Source organism: Cibotium barometz, chromosome 32, assembly GCF_041138505.1.
Source record: "Cibotium barometz isolate CiBa-2024 chromosome 32, ASM4113850v1, whole genome shotgun sequence".
Lineage (NCBI taxonomy): Eukaryota > Viridiplantae > Streptophyta > Polypodiopsida > Cyatheales > Cibotiaceae > Cibotium > Cibotium barometz.
In genome coordinates, this window is record NC_141077.1 from 22331454 (window position 1) to 22354201 (window position 22748).

Consider the following 22748-nt stretch of genomic DNA (forward strand, 5'->3'; position numbering starts at 1 on the left):
AAAAAATTGTGATATTTTTATCTCTCCTCTCTCCTGGATCAAACCAAATCAAAAGGGAGCCAAACTAGGTCCAAATCTTGTCTAAATTCAGTCAAACTAAACTTGGAAAATTCTAGAACCTAGTTGGACTTGGTTGGAATCCTCCCTCACGTATAAATAGATCATTAGTCTTTTGTAAAAAAATGTGTGAACTATACCATATGCCAATATTACATTAAAATAATGATATTTTTTATTATCCCTTAAAAATCCTCTACTTTTGGAGAGAGTGGAGCCTCTCTCTCTCTTCAATCATCCTTGGAGCTTTCCTTTTAACACACTAACCAATTAATTGGTCAGGGGCTTCTTTTTAAGATAGAGAAGCAAGCAAAAACAAGAGGTAAAGTGTAATTTTATGGTTTTTCTCTACTATTCTCAATGTTTTCACTTCTCAATCCCTCTCAAGCTTGAGAAGTTTCTAAATTAAGTGTTTATAATGTAAATCAAGCTTTTCTTAAGAGTTGTAATGAATAATTAAGAAAAGTTTACATTTATGCTTAATTAGGATGCTTTTTATGTTTATCTCTCTCTCCTCCAAAGAATGGTCATTCCTATGACCAATTCTCTATTCAATTGATGCTTCTCATGGAGAAATTCTCAATTCACAAATCAAACTCTAGGCTTGTGAAGCTAGAGGTTAAGAAAATGGTTTTTTATACTTATATGCTAGTAAATTATGGTAATCTTATGAGTTAAATCCATAAATTGGATTTAAGGTTAAAAGATAGTTATACTATCATAATTACATTACTAAGTCTTATTCTTTTCAAAAATATTAAAAATTATAATAGCAGCGGAGGGATGGCAAAATTTTTAAGAAATTGATACATAATTCATTCTTATGCATAACATGAAAACAAGACTTCCTACCATATTCTAGGATTGAATATCCTAGGCTAAAAGAATGATTTTCATCACATTCAATGGAAAACTAATTTTTAAGGTTTATGTATAATTAAATAATTAAGAAAAGAGAAAATTATGGTAATTTTATTTAAATTATAAAAGAGAAATTTCCATGACATTTGGAATTCAATCATTTAAATAGGAAGAGTGGAATTCTTAGCATATTGGAATTGATGGATATTTTATTTAAATTCAAAGAGAAATTTTAGATAAATTTATTTTATGCATGAGAAATATTTAAATGATAAAAGAGGAATTCCCATGACATTTGGAATTCAATCATTTAAATAGTAAAAATGAAATTCTTAGCATATTGGAATTAATGGATATTTTATTTTAGATAAATTTATTTTATGAGAAATATTTAAATGATAAAAGAGAAATTCCCATGACATTTGGAATTCAATCATTTAAATAGTAAAAGTGAAATTCTTGGTATATTGAATTAATGGATATTTTAATTAAAGAAAAGAGAAATTTTTGATAAATTTATTTGATAATAAAAGAGGAATTCCCATGACATTTAGAATTCAAGCAATCAAATGTAAAAAGAGGAATTCCCATGATATTTGAGATCCAAGAAATTAAATGGAAAAAAAAGTAATTTTTAGTATAATTCAATTTATGAATATTTATCAAAAGTGTAAATATGGGTAGAATTGATTTTTGTAAATCCCATGAATTCTTTTATTCAAAAGAGGATTATTGAATATAATTCATTTGAGAAATTGAGAAAGAATTTGGAAATAGTCATCGAGAAAAAGAACCTTTATCTAAGCCAAACAATTGGCAGAAATTTAGAAAAAGTCCCATTATCGGTATCGAAGTAGGAAAAGCTACTAAATGGGAATAAGATTTTGATGGGATGTGATAGGATGTGGTGTGATGAAAATGAATGTGGATGAGATGTGAAGTAAATAGATGTGGATGTGAATGATGAGATGAGAATGAGATGAGAGGATACGTGAAAGGGTGAGATAGGAAGTAAATGAATGAATGTGTATGTGTATGTGAAAGGGTGAGATAGGAAGTAAATGAATGTGGATGTGTATGTGAAAGAATGTGATGTAAATGGATGTGGATGTGTATGTGAAAGAATGTAATGTAAAGGGATGTGGATGTGAAAGTGATGTGGATGTGGATGAGATGTGATGTGCTGAAAAGAGATGTGGATGGACGTGGATGAGATTTGATGTAATGTAAAGAGATGTGGATGTGAATGTGATGTGGATGTGGATAAGATGTGATGTGATGTAAAGAGATGTGGATGAAATGTGATATGATGTGAATATATGTGGATGTGAAGTGATAGATGTGAATGTATGGATAGATGTGGATAGTCGTGCATGTGAATGATTGGATGGATGTGGATGAATGAGATGGGATGTGTATGAATGAGATATGATGTGGATGTGATGTAAAGTGGATGGAATGAATGAGATATGATGTGGATAGATGTGGACGTGATGTAATGTGGATAGAATGTATGTGGTGGAATGGGGATACAATGAGTGTGAATGTATGTGATGTGATGTGAGTCGGGATAAGTGTGAATGGGTGAGATGTGATGTGAAATGGATGTGATGTGATATGATGTAAATTGGGATAGATGTGAATGGATGATATGTGATGTGAATGGATGATATGTGATGTGAATGGATGTGATGTGATGTGAATCGGGATAGATGTGAATGAATGAGATGTGATGTAAAATGGATGTGATGTGATATGATGTAAATTGGGATAGATGTGAATGAATGATATGTGATGTGATATGATGTAAATTGGGATAGATGTGAATGGATGATATGTGATGTGATGTGAATCATCGGGATAGATGTGAATGAATGAGATGTGATGTGAATGGATGAGATGTGATGGGATGTGAATCGGGATAGATGTGAATGAATGAGATGTGACACTCAAAAGGAATGCAAAAGAAAACACTTCAAAATGGGTAGAAGAGCATGTTTTAAAATAGAAGCCAAAAATGGAACCAAAACCCTCTATACCCAAGAAAAACAAGGGATAACAAATTGTCAACTCCAAAGTTGAAATAAGGGATAGAGGAAAGGAGCTTGTGGAGAACATAACCCCAAAAGAGCCAAAAACTACACATGATGCAAATGCATCCACCTCAAAGGCTACCACACACCACGGGTAAGATAGAGAACAAAAAAGCAAAAAAGAAAGTTCGTTCTCATCGCATGGGCAAACATAATCAAAACCTGACGATCCAAGGAAATTTAGAGGATGAAACAAGTTTTAGTACATTGCTAAGTAAGGATAAACCAAGTTCTGACTCGTCACTTACCAATCAAGAAACTAGAACCCACCCAACCACACCAAACTGAAAATCATGATCACATGATATATGCAGAACACAAAAAGCAAGCTCAGGAGAGCATGATTAGCATTGTTGAGTGTCATACAGGATCACTAGTTGTGATTGAATCTCATAATGTCAAACCTAAAAAAGCAACCCAAATAAAAAAACCAGAGGAGTATCGCTTCCCCTTTCAAAGGAAGACACACTCCCTATAGAAATGAACTCATTAAGTCAAGAAGAGTCATTAGAGGTAGATTGCACGAATGATGTGGTTGAAAAAGCACGTGAGGAATTTGATGAATTTCTTACGAAATTAAAGTAGTCTCTCAAATCCTTATTTAGAGGAGTTCTCATCTTTCGTGGGTGAAGCTAGCATAGCTTTAACCCTTGCACCTTTAAAGGCTAAACATGAGTTGCACCAAGACATCAAGAGCTACATAGAACAGGACTGTAAGGATTTGCAAGTTTCCAAATAAACCTCACTTAAAGTTGTCAAAGGAGCGAGTGTGCCATTGTATAAATTGGGTACGATTGAAGCTGAAAGCCAAGCAGGGGATGAAAGTGAATGGGAATATGAGACCGAAACGGGATTTGAAGCTGGAACAAAAATTGAAACATCCATGGTTCCACTTGAAGATTCTATCATAGTATGGTTGATTTTCCTACGTGCAATGATGCTAAGCGTAAACGCACATTAATTAGCCCTTGAGTTAGTCATAACATCACGACTATAGATACTTGGGTGTCATTGGGACAACCTAAAAGCATCCCTAAAGACAATGGTCTTGCAAGAGGTGCCAATGGACAAAACATTAAAGTTCTAGGTTACTTTAGCTATGCTACTTAAACAATCGGTGGAAATGTGGAATTTAGATTCCAGGTTACCCCAAATTCCCTTGAGTATGATGCCATCCTTGGTGGAACTTGGGTATGTGACTCGTTGTATTCAATTGATGAATCCATGTAAATAGTCACCTTGAACACTCCTACATGCATTATGAAATTGCTCTTGGAGAATCTGGAACTTCCAACATATCTTGCTCATAATATCCCAAGAGTTATGGTTGGATTAGAACTTTCCAAAAAAATTGCCACAATCCAAGCACAACTTTATCCACAATGAGAGAACAACCTCATGACCCTTGAGCTATGGGATTTGCTAGGTCAACCAACACTCACGGCTCATCTTGAAAAAATTCCATTTACACAAGCCTTGAATATGCCATGTTTGGGGTACTTTGAACATACAATGTATATTGAAACTAAACCCCTCACTTGCAAGTTTTTGGTGGTTGAGTATGTGTTGGAAGTAGATTTGATATTGGGGCATAAATGGACTACTACTGCCCAAGCGCTACTATGCTTTGCTCTAGTGATGGTCATCTCATGATGGTCAATGATACAAAGTTGACAATACCATACTGCTAGGAAGAGGATCCAACCCTAATGGATTTCCATGATGCTGAACACAAAAAGTTATAAGTCTCTTCCACGGAAGCCCCTCCTCTATATAATGACCTACCATTTGCATCAATGACCAACTCCGATAAAGCATCTACCCCCTCAACTCCATCCTCACCAACAAAGTCCAATGCCACAACCTCGCAATCCACATCTATTTATGAAGAAGTTCCCCAAGCGCAACCATCATCTATCTCTAACAAGGAACTCAAAGAAAAAGCCTCGACCTTGATAACTCTTCATCCACCACCCTTATCAAAGGAGACGACTGCATGCTCAAAAGCCTCATCATCGACAACACTCCACAAGAGACTCAAGCCTCAACACAACAATGCCCATGAGTCTTAAACCCGCAACCTCAACGCCAAATAATGTGAAGGAAGGCCCAAAAACTCCTACTTAATTTACAAAGAAAACTCCACTAAGACAACCAAGATCAAGATACCTTAATGGTATCCAACTGTGGGTGGAGAAGTAGCTACTTGTAGCTTAGGGCTACTATGAAGGTGCCAATCCAATTTGGGTGCCTTGACAATCAAAGCCTCTTCCTCAATGCAAAACTCAATGGCCAAGGAAGAATAAAAGTACTCTACAACATCGTCCACAAAAGCCAATGCGAGTTCCTCAAATAACTCCAACAAGTTAACAAGTGTGGGTTCCAAAAAGGCTACTGCAAGCTCAAGGATACTACCAAGGTAATACCAAATCTTGGATTCCCAAGCACATCAAAAAGTCCCCTAAGCCTCCATAAAAAAGAAACCTTAGCACCAAAAGCATCAGCCACCAATTCATAATGTTCATCAAAGATGGGTGCCTGTGCACGTGCTTTAGGAACAAGGGTATTATGATGGTAATCCCATCATATGGTTACCAAGATTGAACAAAGTAAAGAAATCTTCACCAATACCTTCAACCTCAATAGCTTCACCTAAAGTTCAACAAGAATGGAGACCCACACAAAACCAAGCAAGCCACTCAACCCCTCTCGTGTATATAAAATATACATAAGAGCTTGCTTGTTTAGTCAACCCCATTGGTGGTAACCAACCAAAAGATGTACACCTTCTACATCAAGAGCTTCATGTAGATATGCTTGGGTTTAGTCAATAAAGGATTAGGCTAGATATTTTTGGGTTTAGTCATTTAAGGATCATGCCAATATTAAAAAAATAAAAAGAAGTCATGAGAAGAACGAGTGAAGAACCTACAACAATCTGGAGGATGATACATGATGTGATTGTAAAAAATCACAATCACAAAACTAGATTCAACAAGGTGGACTAACATGCTAACTGAGTTTTAACACTACTACAACCCTTTAGAAGCCTCTCCATTCAACAAGGTGGACTAACATGCTAACTGAGTTTTAACACTACTACAACCCTCTAGAAGCCTCTCCATTTAAACTTGAAAACAAATTCATCATTGTGATTCTGTAGAATCATGCGTGCGATTCTTAGCCTTGCAGAATCACGTTACATAAAATTTGGCAAAATCTATATTGAAAGCCATATATATGCCCCAAATTATATAATAAACCCCTCTAAAACCTCATAAGACCATACATATCAATTTCCATAGTCGCATGATTTTACAAGAATCACGGTCATGATTCTTAAATCATGCCAAGTAAAATGGGCCAAAATCGTAAAATCTTAAGCCCCCATGTTGTGATGTGATTGCTTGTGCTTGAATTTCATCTATTTTATGCATTTCATTTGACATGATTCTCATCATGATAAACTACATGATCATGATAAATGGTTAGCATGATCACGACATGCATATTACTAGGCTACCACGTGTCACTCAAGCCCAATCATGATCCCTTCGGCTACTATAAATAGGTGCTTTGTCTTTCTATTTTTCATCATTTTTCTCATTTTTCCTCATTGAGCTTTCATATTTTCTGTAACTCAAGTGTGCCTGCTTCATCAACATCCATTCACCACCACATAGATATTTGAGGTAGGATCATCACCCTTTCTCTTGTTTTTGCTGAGTTCTCTATCAATAAATCATGTGTGTACACAAGGTAATCATCATCAACATCATTTTTTGAAAGGCACAACTCTCATATCTTCTTCTCTCATGAATGATTCACACCATGCATATAATCACCAAAAATGGGTAGGGAAAACCTAGATGCACCCATCTATCATCTCAAAAACAGAAAAAAATCACCACTTTTTAAATAGCATGATTATGTAGACTACACAATCATGATGGCATGTGCCGCCCTTGTGATTGCATAATCACGGCACCCAAAATTTACGAATCCTTAAAATTGACCTTACTAAAGTGAAATAATAACCCTTTTGAGGTTGAAAATCCACAAAAATCACACCGTGATTCTTAACTCGGTAGAACCACAACCTAGATTACCACATCACCTATCATTGTGACATGTCAACAATCACGGAAGCTTATGGCATGACTACAGAATCATGGTTGTAGGTCCAACATAACAACATCAAGTTTAAGGACCACAATCCCTTCCCATGCATATGGTGCATGAACAAAGAAAATCAAACCATGTGTCACATCGTGATACTATAGCCTATGGTTGAGATTGCCATGTCATCAATCATGGTGCAATGTCATCTCTGTAGAATCACTCCACTGCCCACCGTGACTATATAATCATGGGTGATGATCCATCATGAACACATCAAATTCATAGTCCTCAACCCTCCCCAAAGTGTTCTGATGCATAAAGAAGTAAAAAAATAATGTGTTACAAACCGTGATTCTATAGCTTGTAGAATTAGGGCCATAATTGACACAATCCAAAGAGTTAAAAATCATCTCTAGAGTCTTGATACACATCTTTACACATACCCAAATCAGAGCCTAACACCAAGAGCCCCAAACTAATAACAAGAAAATACTAACAAAGGAAGAAGGTTCTCCTACTTGTCCTTTGATTGATAAATCTTCTATTTTTTAGTGTCATGGTAGGGAAGGAGATAAGACATGCCCCTTTTGATGAGGACGTAGGTTCACCACTCCGACGGGGAAGAAAGAACCCCAGAGAAGAAAAGCAAGGGCAAGGTAGCCAAGCCAGTGCACCAGAAAACCAACTACCTTGGCCCACTAATGGATAAATTCCAGGGGATAACCACTCAATCCATTAGTGGGCCAACTACCTTGGTCCACTAATGGATAAATTCCAGGGGATAACACTCAACCACGCAGAGAAAGTGGAAAACAAAAGTGTATATTTTCATTACCATTTCTCAAAGTGCATGGATTTATTCAATGATGACACAGTAAAGGATAAGTTGGCAAAGATACGGCTCGGGAGGTTTACAAAAGCTGTCTAATGCACCAAGTTATGTGTAGAGTTCTTGGCATCCTCCAGCAAGGTACAAAACAAGGAAGAGTAGCATGCCTTGACAGATGTAAGATGTCAATTTTAATCTTTGAGAAGCTCCTAAGAGAAGCCCTGCAACAACTGTTAACTAGAGAAAAGCCACATCTTTTTTGTGAAGAAAATATATTTCTCGGAGATCTACCCAACTGACAAGGTGAACAACAAGGGATTTGAATTCTCATTTCTCAAGGACACAAAGCTAGAGAAGGCTTGCCAGGTAATGTCAATGATTATGCAAGTAAAGCCCACCACTGAAAGATATAATAGAGTGGATATGTACAAGGTATATAAACTATAGAATGGAGAAAAGGATGACTTGGCCAACATGTTACATAGGGACTTCAACCATTGTCTAAAGAGTCCCTTATATCATGACAAAGGTGCTTAGACATGTATCTAGGATCTCCTTAATGGAGACACATTTCCACAAGCTTGAAGATTTGCCAGTGGACCTAGTAGCCTTACAGAGGGGCATAGAAGAACACTCGGTAATGATGGTGGCCATGCTAGGGAAGAGATCCACACATAAGGAACAAGTGAAGATGCATGGGCAACAACAAAAGCCGAGAGTGAAGACCACCCCAAAGAGGTTCCTACCCTTTCCTATAATAACACCACAATGAGGAGTATTCGAGTGATGAAGTACCAAAAATCCCGCCAACACCATACCATGAAATTACAAAAGAACCCAACACAATAGAGCTACCTGCACCTACTCAAAACAAGTACGATGTCGACATTGGAATCAGAGCTCTTGAGAAGGGTTCCCAGCCCTTTAAGGGAAAGCCACCTAATTCCCAAGGCAAAAGGCAAGGAAATTGCTCAAGAACTGACGAACAAAGCTCTCAAACTAGTAGGACTGCTTTGCCAGAGTTCCTCTTCCAGATGATCACTTTAAGTGTGGTAAGATCCACCTTGCATAGTAGAGAATAAAAGCAACTCTTTTGACCACATTGCCAATGCAAACCATAGCAAAAGCTGGACACTCCACATTTAAGAAGCATGATCAAGACAAAAGCATTCAAGTGAGCTCTGAAGATGAGGTTGGGCTAGAGGTGAAGAGGTAAAGGAAAGATGAAGAAAAAAAGAAGAGGAACTATATATACCCCTTTTAGTCCAACTATAGGGAGATGTACAGGCCCACAAGAATGGGAGCTGGGCATGAGTTAAAAAAGGGTCTTCTCCAATACCTACACACCTAGAGTACAATAAAGTAGAAGAATACTTGAACTATTGTGACAAATAAGACTTTGAAATGGAGGCCTAAGTTTGTGACTTGAGCATCCTATTGGCCCAAATCATGGAATGAAATTATCATATGTAGGCCTCCACATACAAAGTACTCAAGAGATATGCTAGAAGCTTGGAGAAGGAGAATGAGAAGGCCAAAGAATAGGTGGACTAGGACAAGAAAGAAGCTAAAGATAAGAACAACGTGTTTGAGGATAATAACAAGGATCTAAGCAAGAATATAAGAAAGAAGTCAAAAACCTTGTCAAGCCATTTGGAAGAGCAAAAACAAGAGCTAGTGTAAGAAAAGAAGCATCATTGATAACTGCAAGTCAAGGTCAAATGCATCAAAGAGATGCATAAGGAGAATAATAAGCATCTAAGCAAGAAGATCAAAAACCTTGTCAAGTCGTTTGGAAGAGAAAAAACAAGAGCTCGTGCAAGAAGAGAAGCATCATCCGATAGCTACAAGTTAGGGTCAAAAGCATCAAAGGCGATGCACTAGGCCCAAGTCAAAGATTAAGTAGCCAAATCTCAAAGATTAAGTAGCCAAAGCTCAAATGGACTTGCTTGTTTACAACAAAGAAACAACTCAACAAACAAAGAAGATAGCCACAAAGCCCTTTAAAAGAGGTTGGAGGAGAAAGAAAATGAGCTTTAAGCCATAGAGTCCAGATTGTGAAGGCTCAAATTCATAGCTTTAGAAGGCTAGCTAGCATAAGCAAAAGAAATCTACGAGCTATAAATTGTAGCAATTACGACATCCAGGTCAATGATCTCAAGGAGGTCTTGCATGCTTTGCAAACAAAAAAAGTGACTATGCTCTAGAGTCACCAAAAGGTGATTGCTCACCTGAGTGACCAAATCATAAATGCTCTTAAAGTCACTGTAGGACTCCAAGTGGAAGTCGACATCCTAACCAAGGTGAAAGAAGACTTAACTAACTAGGAACTTGTACTCACCAATGCCAGACAAAAGCGAAAGGAAGAAGTGGCCAAGGCTCTAGAAGCATAAGAAGATAAGATGATGGCTTTGCAATAACATCTCAGCCATCGAACCAAGCCCATTAAATCCAAAGAGGATACATACAACAAGCTAGTAGAAAGGGGAACTCCTCTAGTTGACCTTCCAGTGTTCCCTCGAGCCCCCTCTCAAACCTTCACTATGTTTTTTGCTTCACTAACACTCTCACTCTGCTAATATAAGTTAAATCTAAGTGAGGTACTAACTTAGGGGGATCTTGCATTAATAAAACAAAATACTACTAGATATGTAGACCCTATAGTAATTATGTCCATTTTTAATGGGAATCTAGAGCTAAGGTATGGGCACTCAATCTATATATATCCCATACATCCCATTGTTCTTAATTTTAGATCATGGTGTAGAATACTCCTCAACTCTGCTAACTTTGTTGAGGGTGAGGAGCTACTAGAGCTCATATAACATGGGTGGGATGGAGAGGTGGGACACTCACATCAACATTTATTCTTACATAATAGCAAAGCTGATCATATCCTAATGAACACACTTGTTTATGATTTTGATTAAATGCACATAGAATACCCAACATTCCTTGAGGAAGAAGATCTTCATCCACTTCATGATTTCTTCATCTCTAAGAAGCCTCCACCACCATATAATGAAGGGAATAAAGATAAGCATGGAGAAAATTAGGACCCCACCTACCTTGTGGTTAGCCCCATCAAATCATGCTTATCTACCATCTATGTTAATAAAGATAAAGGTGAAACTAACCCACCACTAACAAAGAGTGATTTCTCTTCCACCTCTTTTGATGTGGTGATTGAGTCCGACAAAAAATGGTCCACCACTCAAGGGAAGAGTTTTCCATGTTCTTAGGCATAGCTTGAGGTTTTCATTCCTTTTGTGTATGTAGATATGGTATGTTACAAACCAAAAAATAGGGCCACTTTGGAGGGTTAAATACACCAAAATATCCTTTATGACATTAGGGGAAAGGGGACTAAGGCTCATAATCATTTTATCCATGTAAAAGCACTAGTAGATGAGTTAAAAATCAGACCCCATGAGTTATGGAGAGGTGGAGAGATTCATTCTAGGCTTTATGGAGGAGGTTAAGGAGATGATGTAGGAGATGCCTCCTAGGTTCATGCCCACAAATTCCTTCAATGAATCAATGTAACCATTATGCCTATTTAAAAGGCAACTGAGCTAACACAATGTGTGCATGATTATACTAATCACACCTACACTTATGTTAATCCATGTCTTAATCTTCTTAGCTTAAGTGTTTCGTTATGCTTCACCATGTTGCTTCGTGATCATTATGAACCACCATAATTTCCATCTAGGTTGTGTGATTATACCTCCATTATGTTTATCATTATCATAGTTAGCCATAATCACCATAATTCCTTCATTTGGTATCAGAGCCATCTAGGTTGTGTGATTATACCTCCATTATGTTTATCATTATCATAGTTAGCCATAATCACCAATTTAATCATGTTTTATCTAGTTTTTCCTTTCTTTGTCAGACCCGTCTGTAGTGGAGGCTTGATTAGGCACACACGTGGATTAGGACAATCAAAGAAACATGATGCCATAATTGGCGGGACGCTTTGCATCTTCTGCAACTAGATTTGGGCAAAAAAACAATCAGCACCTACATAATGTTTTGGTCTAATTCCAATTGGCTTTGGGGGTTTTGGCGCACGGCATACATACCTATGTGGCTTGTTTCGACTAAAATTGTTGCCAAGAGCTGCTATATTAGCTCTTCATAATAAGAGAGCTATTTTGGTAAACCTCATTTTAAACCTTGTTGCAAGTGATTTAAGTATGGTTCTATGGGGTCAAACCAATGTTAACACATAGCTACTCAACACTCTTGAAGCTTTTAAACTCCCTCCAAGCCTAACCTCATCATTGGATCCTCCAAAGTGGCCCTATTTTTTGGTTTATAACATAGGATTAAGATTTCCTAATCAATGATTAAGCATCCCTAATCCAAGTATTTCTTTGCAATTGGGTGTTCATTCATGCTAATGGGAAGGTGTCACAAACTTCTATCAACTCATATTTTGGTTTCCCATTAGTTTTGGAAGGTCATTGCTCACATTAGAAGTTCATTACTATTGGAAGCTCATATTCACTCTTCTTTTGAACCTTCATTATGCCAAGCTCAAGTGAATCATCTACTAATAGAAACTACATTAAAAATAAGTTTACAAAGATAAAAAAGAAGCCACACTATTATGCTTATGCAAGGGCTGTGGGTCTAAGTGATTTTTTGAGCAACAACATGCATATGTATGGAGAGGGTGAATTCTAGATTGTCTTGCCATTAAAATTTGTGAAGGGACTAGATACTACTTTTTGGGTGTTCATCCCAAAGGTAAGACCTTCCCTACAATGGCTTATTTAGTGAAGATAGATAAGTTTGAAGGGCATAATTTCCACACTTGGCAAAATAATGTTAAATTTACTTGAATGAAAGGTTTGTGGAATGTTGCAAAAGTTAAAGATAAGAAACTAAGCACAAGGGATGCAGAGGTTACATGGCTAACCAAAGATGAAAAAGCACTTTCCATTATAGCCTTAGGATTAAGTGATAATCTCATACACCATATCGATGGAAAAGAAATCTCAAATGAAGCTTGGGAGACACTTGATATACTTTTTAGAGCACAAGACAAGAACTCCAAAATCTCTCTTCTTATAAAGTTTTTTGAATTAAAAATGAATGTGGGGGATTCTCTTCCCACTCATCTAAACTATATGAAGAGAATTTTAACATAACTTGTAGGAATCAACAAACACATTGAAGATGATGAAGCTACTATAGTGCTTCTAAAGAGTCTACCACAAGATGAGTATCATAACATTGTTACCACACTTACCAACCTCCCTTCTCCTTCACTACTAGATGTAGAGGCTTGTCTACTTGAAGAAGAGAAGAAGATCAAGCAAAGGCAAGGGCACATTTACAATGAGGATGCTTACTTTACCCACGGAGGCTACAAGAAATATCTATCAAAGACATCTTTCAAAGGATATTTTTAGAGAAAGGAGTTTCCTAAGAAGTTTTGTAACTTTTGCGGGAAAACTAACCATGAGGAGAAGGATTGTTTTTTTTAAAGGAACAGAGCTCAAAAAGCCTTACCCACAGAGGAAGTAGATTCAAGTGGAGATGAAGCAAAGGAAGAAGTAGGAGCCTCACATGAGGCTAACTATCTTCAAGATATTTGGGCTTTCTAAGCAAAAGAGAACTTACCCTTTCCACAGTCATCCCCATATCCTAAACTAGTTGTAAACATAACTAGGATCTAGCATCTAGCATCATAAATAGCATTGTAAACCTAATTGGAGGAAGAGCTACGGGCACCGGCATGGTCATCATACCCATTGTTGCAAAAACTAACTAGGACTAGCATTGTCATCAACTTTAGTCATGGATATTTTGTTGAGGGGGGAGGGGTGTTGTATTAAATACACCAAAATATCCTTTATGACATTAGGAAACAAGGGACTAACATTCATAATCATTTTATCCATGTAAAAGCACTAGTAGATGAGTTAAAAATTAGAGCCCGAGTTATGGAGAGGTGGAGAGATTCTAGGCTTTATGGAGAAGGTTTAGGAGATGCCTCCTAGGTTCATGCCCACGAGTTCCTTTAGTGAATCAATGTAACCATGATGCCTATTTAAGAGGCAACTGAGCTAATACAATGTGTGCATGATTATACTAATCACACTTATGCTCATGTTAATCCATGTCTTAATCTTCTTAGCTTAAGTGTTTCATTATGCTTCACCACGTTTATGAACCACCATAATTCCTTCATCATGAACCATTTTGGCCTCTCTCATAAAGGGTCTACCTTGGATGTAATCATAAGAATTAGGCTACTGAGAAAAGTTAATTACCACAAAAGAGTAGTGGGAAAAACTTAGGCCAAAGGTCTTGATTCTTAAATTGAAAAAACTCCCCATGGGTTTTGTTGTGGCCTCATAAATAAAGCTTAACTATTAGGTTGGTAGTGTCAAGTGAAGGTTTTCCCCACTTCTCTCACCATTGCTTAGTAATAATGCTGACTCCAACCCCTCCATCTAGGAAATCTTAGCTGTTCTTATATTTTACTAGAAGGTTGGCATTCATGTCATCATTCTCAAAGTAGTGGCTTAATTTATTCATTGGTACTTTTTGGAAAGCTTTGTCAAGTGCCTCTTCCCTACGTCTTCCCTAGGCAGGTTCATCATCATCAGACTTTGAGGAGTCTTGAGGTGGTGGTTCTTCCATGCCCGCTCTAAGTCTTCCGTCCACCTAATCCTTTAAGTCCTTCCAGAGGCTTGGGCTTCCTTTATAACAAGGAGACAATAGAAATTTGGACTTGAGAGGAGAGGAAGGGGGTGCATTCTATTATGTCTCTCAGGGTATAGTTGTTACTACTTACATAGCTATCAAGAGCGGTAATGGTATATGGAATGTGTACGGGTGTGGAACTCTTCTATCATCTCCTAGGATTTTGGAGGCAATGGCTTCAAAGATTATGTCCTCTTTGCCTAAGCCTTGTTTCGAGTCTCCTTATGTTGTGAAATGGACTAGTTCTTTTCTTGATCTTCTCTTGAGAAAAGTGAAACTGGCGGCTTCCACTCCGACAATGGAAATACTAGAGGTTCAACATCCAATTATGCTTGGCATTCCCTTACCAATTCCTAAGAAACTTCTAGGGGTGTTAGTAAATTATTGATGACTCTTATGATGATGAGAACATCATTTTCTTGCACTATTATTTTATAAAGCTCAACCAACCCTACTTATATTTTTGCTGCATTTTTTAATAAAAACTTGAGGGTCAAAAGTTTTTGAAGGCTACTTGCCAATTTGATGCAATTATTTTTTCTTCTTTTGTTGGATCCATAAGACCCCTTTGTTGATGCATGTTAGCCAACTTTTCCCTGAGAATTTTCACATTAACATCTAACATATCTACAATTTTCCTCATGGAGGTTAATCTACAGTGCTCAAGTGGGAGAAACTAGGTGCTTGATAATTGAAATTCATGTCTAAAAAGGATTAGGGTGCGTAGAAATCAACTAATGATAAAAGTAGAGCATAATGACAAGGTAAGATATATAGTAAAAATCTCATATAATATCCATTAAACAGGGGCCCTTTTATAGGCTTGATTACATCTTTATTAGTCATCACTAATTATGGCCCATATTCTTGATTAAGCTACCCCTAATCTTTCCTAGCTTAGCAAGAGGGGGATAGAGGAAAATTGCCTTATCTGAAAAGTGGCAAATTAGGGGGTGTAAGAGGGGTGGCTGCTGCAAGGGGCGGCTGTACTACAGCAAGTACACTACACAGGGACGGATGGCGGTACCGACAGCGGCACAACAGAGCATAAGCTATGCAAAAATGTGTGTTGCCCATGGAGCACCCCGAGGGTTTATATAACTGTGGGGTACGGGTACGGGTGCTGCGCAAAGCAAGGATGAAAGGACAGTGTACCAGCAAAGGCTGTAGATCATCAGTGGCCTGCATGGGTCTAGGGGAAAGGTATGGTGTCGGTTAACAGGGAAAGGAGTGGTACGCATGTACCTTCTTATCTGGTCAGGGGCAGCATGGGTGTCCACGTAGCGGTACGTGTGGACCACACAGTGGGTGGCCATCCTTTGGTTCTTGTGCGACCATCATACGGGCACCCTGGTAAGTGTGTACTTTAGAAATTTTTGGGACCGGGTCCCCAAATTTGGGACGCCGACCTTGATTTGTGTGCCGGACCGCCTCGGGGAGCGAAATTATTTTTTGTCCGAGAGGTTTTCCTGGTCGTTGGGGTGCAGACCGTTCGTCAATCGGACGCCCGGTCGTGCATTTATTAAGGTTGCTTTTTAACTAAAAATGACTGAAATTTGTGTATAAGCTTGATTCGGTGTCCGTTTTGGATGCTATAAAATCCTAAATTAGGGTAAAATCACGCGCAGATTCCAAATTTGGGCTCAAAATTTGAAGATTCTAAGTAGAAATGAATTATTTAATAAAATCATTGATTTTTATACCATAAAAACTCATAAATTTATCTATTACATGGACATTTCTTTATTAGTGAAGATGGGTATGTTACATCCTTTCCCCCTTAAAGAAATCGAGATGTCCTCATCTCGTATGAATTGGGGATAATCCTTTAAGAGTGTAGTTTCATCTTCCCAAGTTGCATCCTCAGGGGTAATCTTCCCACTGTACTAGATGTTCTGCAAGAGTTCTATTTCGGAGTTGCCTTTCCCTAGAATCTATGATGCTACTGGGCTGATGCTACTGGACTGTAATTCAAGGACTCCTTGAGTAGGGATTACAACTTGTTCATCATCAAGAATATGATCGAGACTGGGCACATAAGGTTTTAACAAACTTACATGAAATACATTGTGGACTTTGATATGGGCTGGGAGTTAGAGTTTATAGGCACTTTTACCTAGACACATGATAACTGTATAGGGGCCACAATACCTAGAGCTAAGCTTCTTATATTTACCAAGTGATAGAGAACTTTGTTTGGGTCGCACTCGTAGAAGAACTTTGTCTCCTTCCTTGAAGATCCTTTCAGACCTCTTGGTGTCAGCATAATGTTTCTGTCGATCTTGGGCAGCTTTAATATCCTTTTGGATTGCCTTGGTTTGTTCCTCCATCTCTTCGAGCATTTTCTTGGATGCCTCAACTCTTATGGTCGGATCAGAGAAATTTAGAGGAGACAAGCATTCTTGCCCATAGAGTACTTTGAATGGTGACATTCCTATGCTCTGATGATAAGATGCATTGTAGGCAAATTCTACCAGAGGAAGGTATTGAATCCACCTTCTTGGTTCCCGTCCATAATATGCTCTGAGAATGTCTTCAATTACTTGATTGACTCTCTCAGTCTGGCCATCGGTCTCTAGATGATAAGCTGTGCTAAAGCAAAGTTGAGTTCCCAGGGCTTGAAATAAGGACTGCCAGAACTTTGAAGTGAAGTCAGAATCCCGATCACTTACTATCCTTTTTGGGAGACCATGAAGTTTGAGGACTTCTTGATGAATATTCGAGCAACATCAGAAGCTTTGAAGGTCTTCTTTGCTGGTATAAGGTGAGCTACTTTGGTAAGTAAGTCCACTACTACCAGAATGGATTCATATCCTCCTTGAACAGTGGGGAGACTTGTGACAACATCAGAAGCTTTGAAGCTACCTTGCTGGTATAAGGTGAGCTGTTTTGGTAAGTATGTCCACTACTACCAGAATGGAGTCATATCCTCCTTGAACAGTGGGGAGACTTGTGACAAAATCCATAGTAATGCACTCCCACTTCATTTGGGGAATATCCAAGGGTTGAAGTTTCCCATGGAGTCATATCCTCCTTGAACAGTGGGGAGACTTGTGACAAAATCCATACTAATGCACTCCCACTTCATTTGGGGAATATCCAAGGGTTGAAGTATGTCCACTACTACCAGAATGGAGTCATATCCTCCTTGAAAAGTGGGGAGACTTGTGACAAAATCCATACTAATGCACTCCCACTTCATTTGGGGAATATCCAAGGGTTGAAGTTTCCCAGGCATCTTGACCCTTTCAGCTTTGATCCTTTGGCATGAGAGACATTGCTTCAAGTACCGAAGGACATCATTTTTCAAGCCTGCCCAATGAAAGCTCCTTCTTACGGCATTTAATGTTTTTGCATAGCCTGGGTGTCATGCAGCAGGACTATCATGAGCTTCATGGAGGATTAGTTTCTTTAAAGGAGGATCCTTAGGGATATATAGCCTATGATTGAAGTAGAGGCTTCCTTCATGAGTGGAGTATCCCTTGATTAGATTCCTCTTTCTCTGAATTTCCTCCTTATTCTACTAACTTCATCATCCTCTGATAATCTGGATCATGAGATGAGACTTCTTCCACCTTGACGAGTATGGGATTATTTGGCATTGAAATTGCACTCAAGAAAGATTTGCGGCTAAGTGCATCTGCTACCACTTTATCTTTCCCAGGGTAGAATTTGATGTCGAAGTCATATTCTTGTAGAATTTCAATCCATCTCCTTTGCCGCATGTTGAGGTTAGGCTGGGTGAAGATCCACTTTAGACTTTTGTGGTCAGTTTTACAAGCTGGAATTTGCCCCCAAGAGATAATGTCTCCATAATTTGAGGCAATGAACAACTGCTAAGAGCTCCAAATCATGGGTGGCATAATTTGCTTCATATCACTTCAGCTTGCGGGAAGTATAAGCGGCTGGTCTTCCTTCTTGGCCTAAGACACTACCAAGTGCTAGACTACTGGCATCAGTAAACCACTTCAAATTCCTTGGTGAAATCAGGAAGTTTCAGGACTGGGACAGAAGTAATAATGACCTTGAGCTGATCAAAACTGTTTTGATGGATTGGCAACCACAATATTTTGCAATCTTTCTTAAGAAGATCCATCAAAGGTGCAGCTACCACACAATTTTAATCTATGCAGAGGCGAAGAGTTCCGTCCTTTTTTTGGAAAGGGACATGTGCCCCCCAAGGAGAGCTACTAGGGCATACGAATCCTTGCTTAATGAGTTGGGAAAGTTGCTCTTTAAGTTTAATGGCTTCAGGAAGGGACATTTTATAGGGCGTCTTTGAGATGGGTTGAGCCCCAGGGATCACCTCGATTTCATGATCGACTTCTCGAGGAGGCGGTAGCCCTGTAAGCTCGTCAGGGAAGATGTCAGAGAATTCTTGGAGCCAAGAGGGTTCTGTCTCCTTACTAGGTTCAATGGTTTTGTTGAGCTTGACTAAGAAAACTTGCTAACCCTTACGTGTTCCCTTGAGAAGATGTTTTGCCTTGATTTCCCTAGATTTAGGTTTTCCTGTTATCCCCTGAATGGATATTACTTGGCCATGCTCATTTTCAAAAGTGATACTCCCCTGGTTACAATGAATGCTAGCTTTGTTTGCAATTAACCAATCCATCCCCAGGATTCCATCATAAATTCCTAATGGCAACACTCTAAAGTGGCCATGAGTTTGCTCATTACCCAGCTCAAAATCAAGGTTTCCTATAGAGTGGCGAGATACTACTTCTTTTCCACTGGCTAACTCTATAGTCATTCTTCTAGCTATTTTTTGACCCAAGTTTAATTTTTGCAAACACCTGAGAGAAAGAAATGAATGGGTACTGCCACAATCAATCAAAAGCTGAAATGGCTTACCGTGAGATGAGTGGCTGGGGTTTGGATTACACCAAATTGTTTATTTAGACCTTGGTGTTCTACTGCTGCATGGACGGTGGCGTGCTCTTCTTCAGCCATTTCCAAGGTTGGTTCTTCACTTATAATACAGGCGGTCCTAGCAACTGCTCCTCCGCGGCCTCTGCCACACCCACCGCCTCTTGCACCTTGGTGGATAGGGGTTCCACGGCCTTGATTTCCTCTACCACCTTGGGGAAATGATGTTGCCATCTTGGGATAGTTGGCCCTAAAGTGTCCCGGCTCATTGCACTCAAAACACAGAGGGCCTTCTCTAGAAGAAGCAGCATACAGGCGGGGGATAAAAGAGTTGCCTTGTCGCCCTCTATTGTCGTAGGGGGAATTCTGTTGAGGTTTCTTGTAGGGTTGATCTTTAGGATTTGCCTCAGGGTAAGATCTCTTTTGATGCTTAGGTTTGTCAGTCCTCATTTCTTTCACAAGGGGCTTTGCTCGTATGAGAGCATCCTGTAATGTGCTTGGCCTCATTGCTTCAAAGTGGGAATCTAAGGGTTCATTTAACCCTTGGCAGAAACGAGCCACTTGCTGGGAAGTAGTCATAGCTGGGGCATACTTCCGAAGAGTGATAAATTTGAAATAGTAGTCCTCAAGAGTTAAGCTGCACTGCCTAAGACTAAAAGACTTATTTATCTTTATGGATTCATGGGATGGGGGAAGATATCTTTCCTTCACGCCCTGCTTGATGTCTTTCCACGTTTGAGAATGCTCTAAGACTCTAAAAACTGATGGTAAGGGTGGAAGACTCTGGATTGGTGTAGGTCCCAACACTGCAACTCTATCAGGCAGGTAAGACTTGAATCACTTGGTCATACACCCAGCGATCCTGAGGTATGCAAATCCCATCTATAGTCACAGAGGTGTCTAGCCTAGGGGGTACCGAACCAAAATAAACAGATCAGACATCTTCTCTAGTATGTGCACCATGGTGTCACGAAACTCAAAATTTGAGGAGTGACTCTAGCAGTCTCGAAGATGCATTGGAAAACTAGAAACTTTGAGTAGGCATCTTCCTCTTCCTACAATCATTCAAACATCAATTTAACTTGTTTGTTTTAGTAGGATGTTTTTATTAATTAGCATTATGTTAGGTAAAACATTCATTGCAAAATAGTCCTTAAATGGCAATTCCTAGGAGCTAAGATCGGCTCTGATACCAATTGTAAGAGGTTCCCCCCTTCTAAAATAGGGAAAACACTTAAGATAGTCCACTAAGTCTTAACTTGGAGAAAATTTCCTATTCATCGACACCTTGACCATGTAGAGATTCAAGGATACGATTCATAGGTAGACCTAGTCCTATCCCACAGGGGGAGCATGATCTTCTAAAAATAAAATCACCCATAGGGTAATTGATCATAAATTGAGCAACTACTAGACTTGATTTCTAGAGGCAACGCTTTTTTCCTCATCCATGCAAGGCACAGCCGCCGCTGGCCTAGTCTTCTAGAATAGAGTTGCCCAAGAACCTATTTATCTAGCGTAGGGCTTTCACTTAATCTGTTGGAAAGCTACCCGACTAATCGGGTCCACCCGTCCGTAGGATGGTGTCGTCGGGAAATTCCATCCTCCCACTTTCCACCCTACTCACGCGTCAATTTGTTTTCTAATTAATCCTACCATACTGTTTGACATAAATAAACATGTTCCTTAATTAAGGCCCTTTTCACAAGGTTTGTTAAAACAGTCTTTTTCTACAATACAATAATGTCAAAAATAAGATTTTTTAAAAAAAGTTTATACATGAATTAATTCCATACAAGCCAAACCGGCTCTCTTATTCTTTTCCTTTATATTGTCGACGATGATCTAGAATTCGGCCTTCCAATCTCTACATGCTGGGAAAAACCCTACGGGACCATACATCTCATCGTCTCGCTGGTGAGGACTCAAGCCGGCCTGTCACCCTCTCAGGCTCCATCGCTTGATCCTCCCTCCCCCCTCAGAGGGATGTCTGCACACTAGGGTGGGCTTATTCACCGCACTAGCCTGGGTCCTCAGAACTAGGCAGCATCACAATCTCTCGCCTCAATCGACGAACCTTATTCTCCCAATGGTATGAGGGATACCTTGGGCCATTCTTGGGCTTTACTAACGACGCCGCCCGGCTACACAAGCACGGAACGGAGTTAGCGGAAAAACTTGCACTCTTTAAAGATAATAATTTCAATGCAATTTATTGAATATAGCATCACACATTCGTAACTTCATACAATTTTATGTCATTATTTTAAAAGGAAAAGATACACATTTATTAACACTAATATATAAAAAAATCTCTTCTTTAAAAGATAACCAAGCTAACCTGGCCACCATTTCCTTGAGGAGCTTGTAAGGGGAGGGTTGGAGCCACATCGGGAGCATCTTCTCTAATCTCGTTGTTGTGCGCTCCTCTCGAGATAATATTCTGACGTTTTCAAGAAGGAGCCATCTTGGATGTCGTCTTGTAGGGCTCACTGTCGCGATCGAAACGCTCCAGTCGGATCTCAATTCTGAGATCGTTTGCTCACCGTATATGAGCAAAAGACTATAGCGCATGAACCCTCTCTTAAGGCTAAAACCTCTTCCTAAAGTCCATGCAAATGGGGGGGGAGGAATTGTGAGATGTCCTTAACACAAAAACGTTTTGCCAAAGGGGAGAAGGGCTGAGGGTTGCTGTAAGTCTCTTCACACCGGGGGGGGAGGGGGGGAAAGAAGAGTTAAGGACACTGCTTTTCCTAGCAAGAGGGGGATAGAGGAAAATTGCCTTATCTGAAAAGTGGCAAATGAGGGGGTGTAAGAGGGGTGGCTGCAAGGGGCACCTGTACTATAGCAAGTTCACTGTGCGGATGATGGTACGGACGGTGGCACAACAAGCATAAGCTACGTAGAAATGCATGTTGCCCATGGAGAACCCCGGGGGTTTATATAACTGTGGGGTACAGGTACGGGCACTGCGCAAAGCAAGGACGAAAGGATGGTGTACCAGCAAAGGCTACAGATCAATGGCCTAGGGGAAAGGTATGGTGTCGGGGTTAACAGGGAAAGGAGTGGTACGCATGTACCTTATCTTGTCAGGGGCAGCATGGGTGTCCACGTAGCGGTACATGTGGACCACACAGTGGGCGACCGTCCTTTGGTTCTTGTGCGGCCATCGTACGGGCACCCTGGTAAGT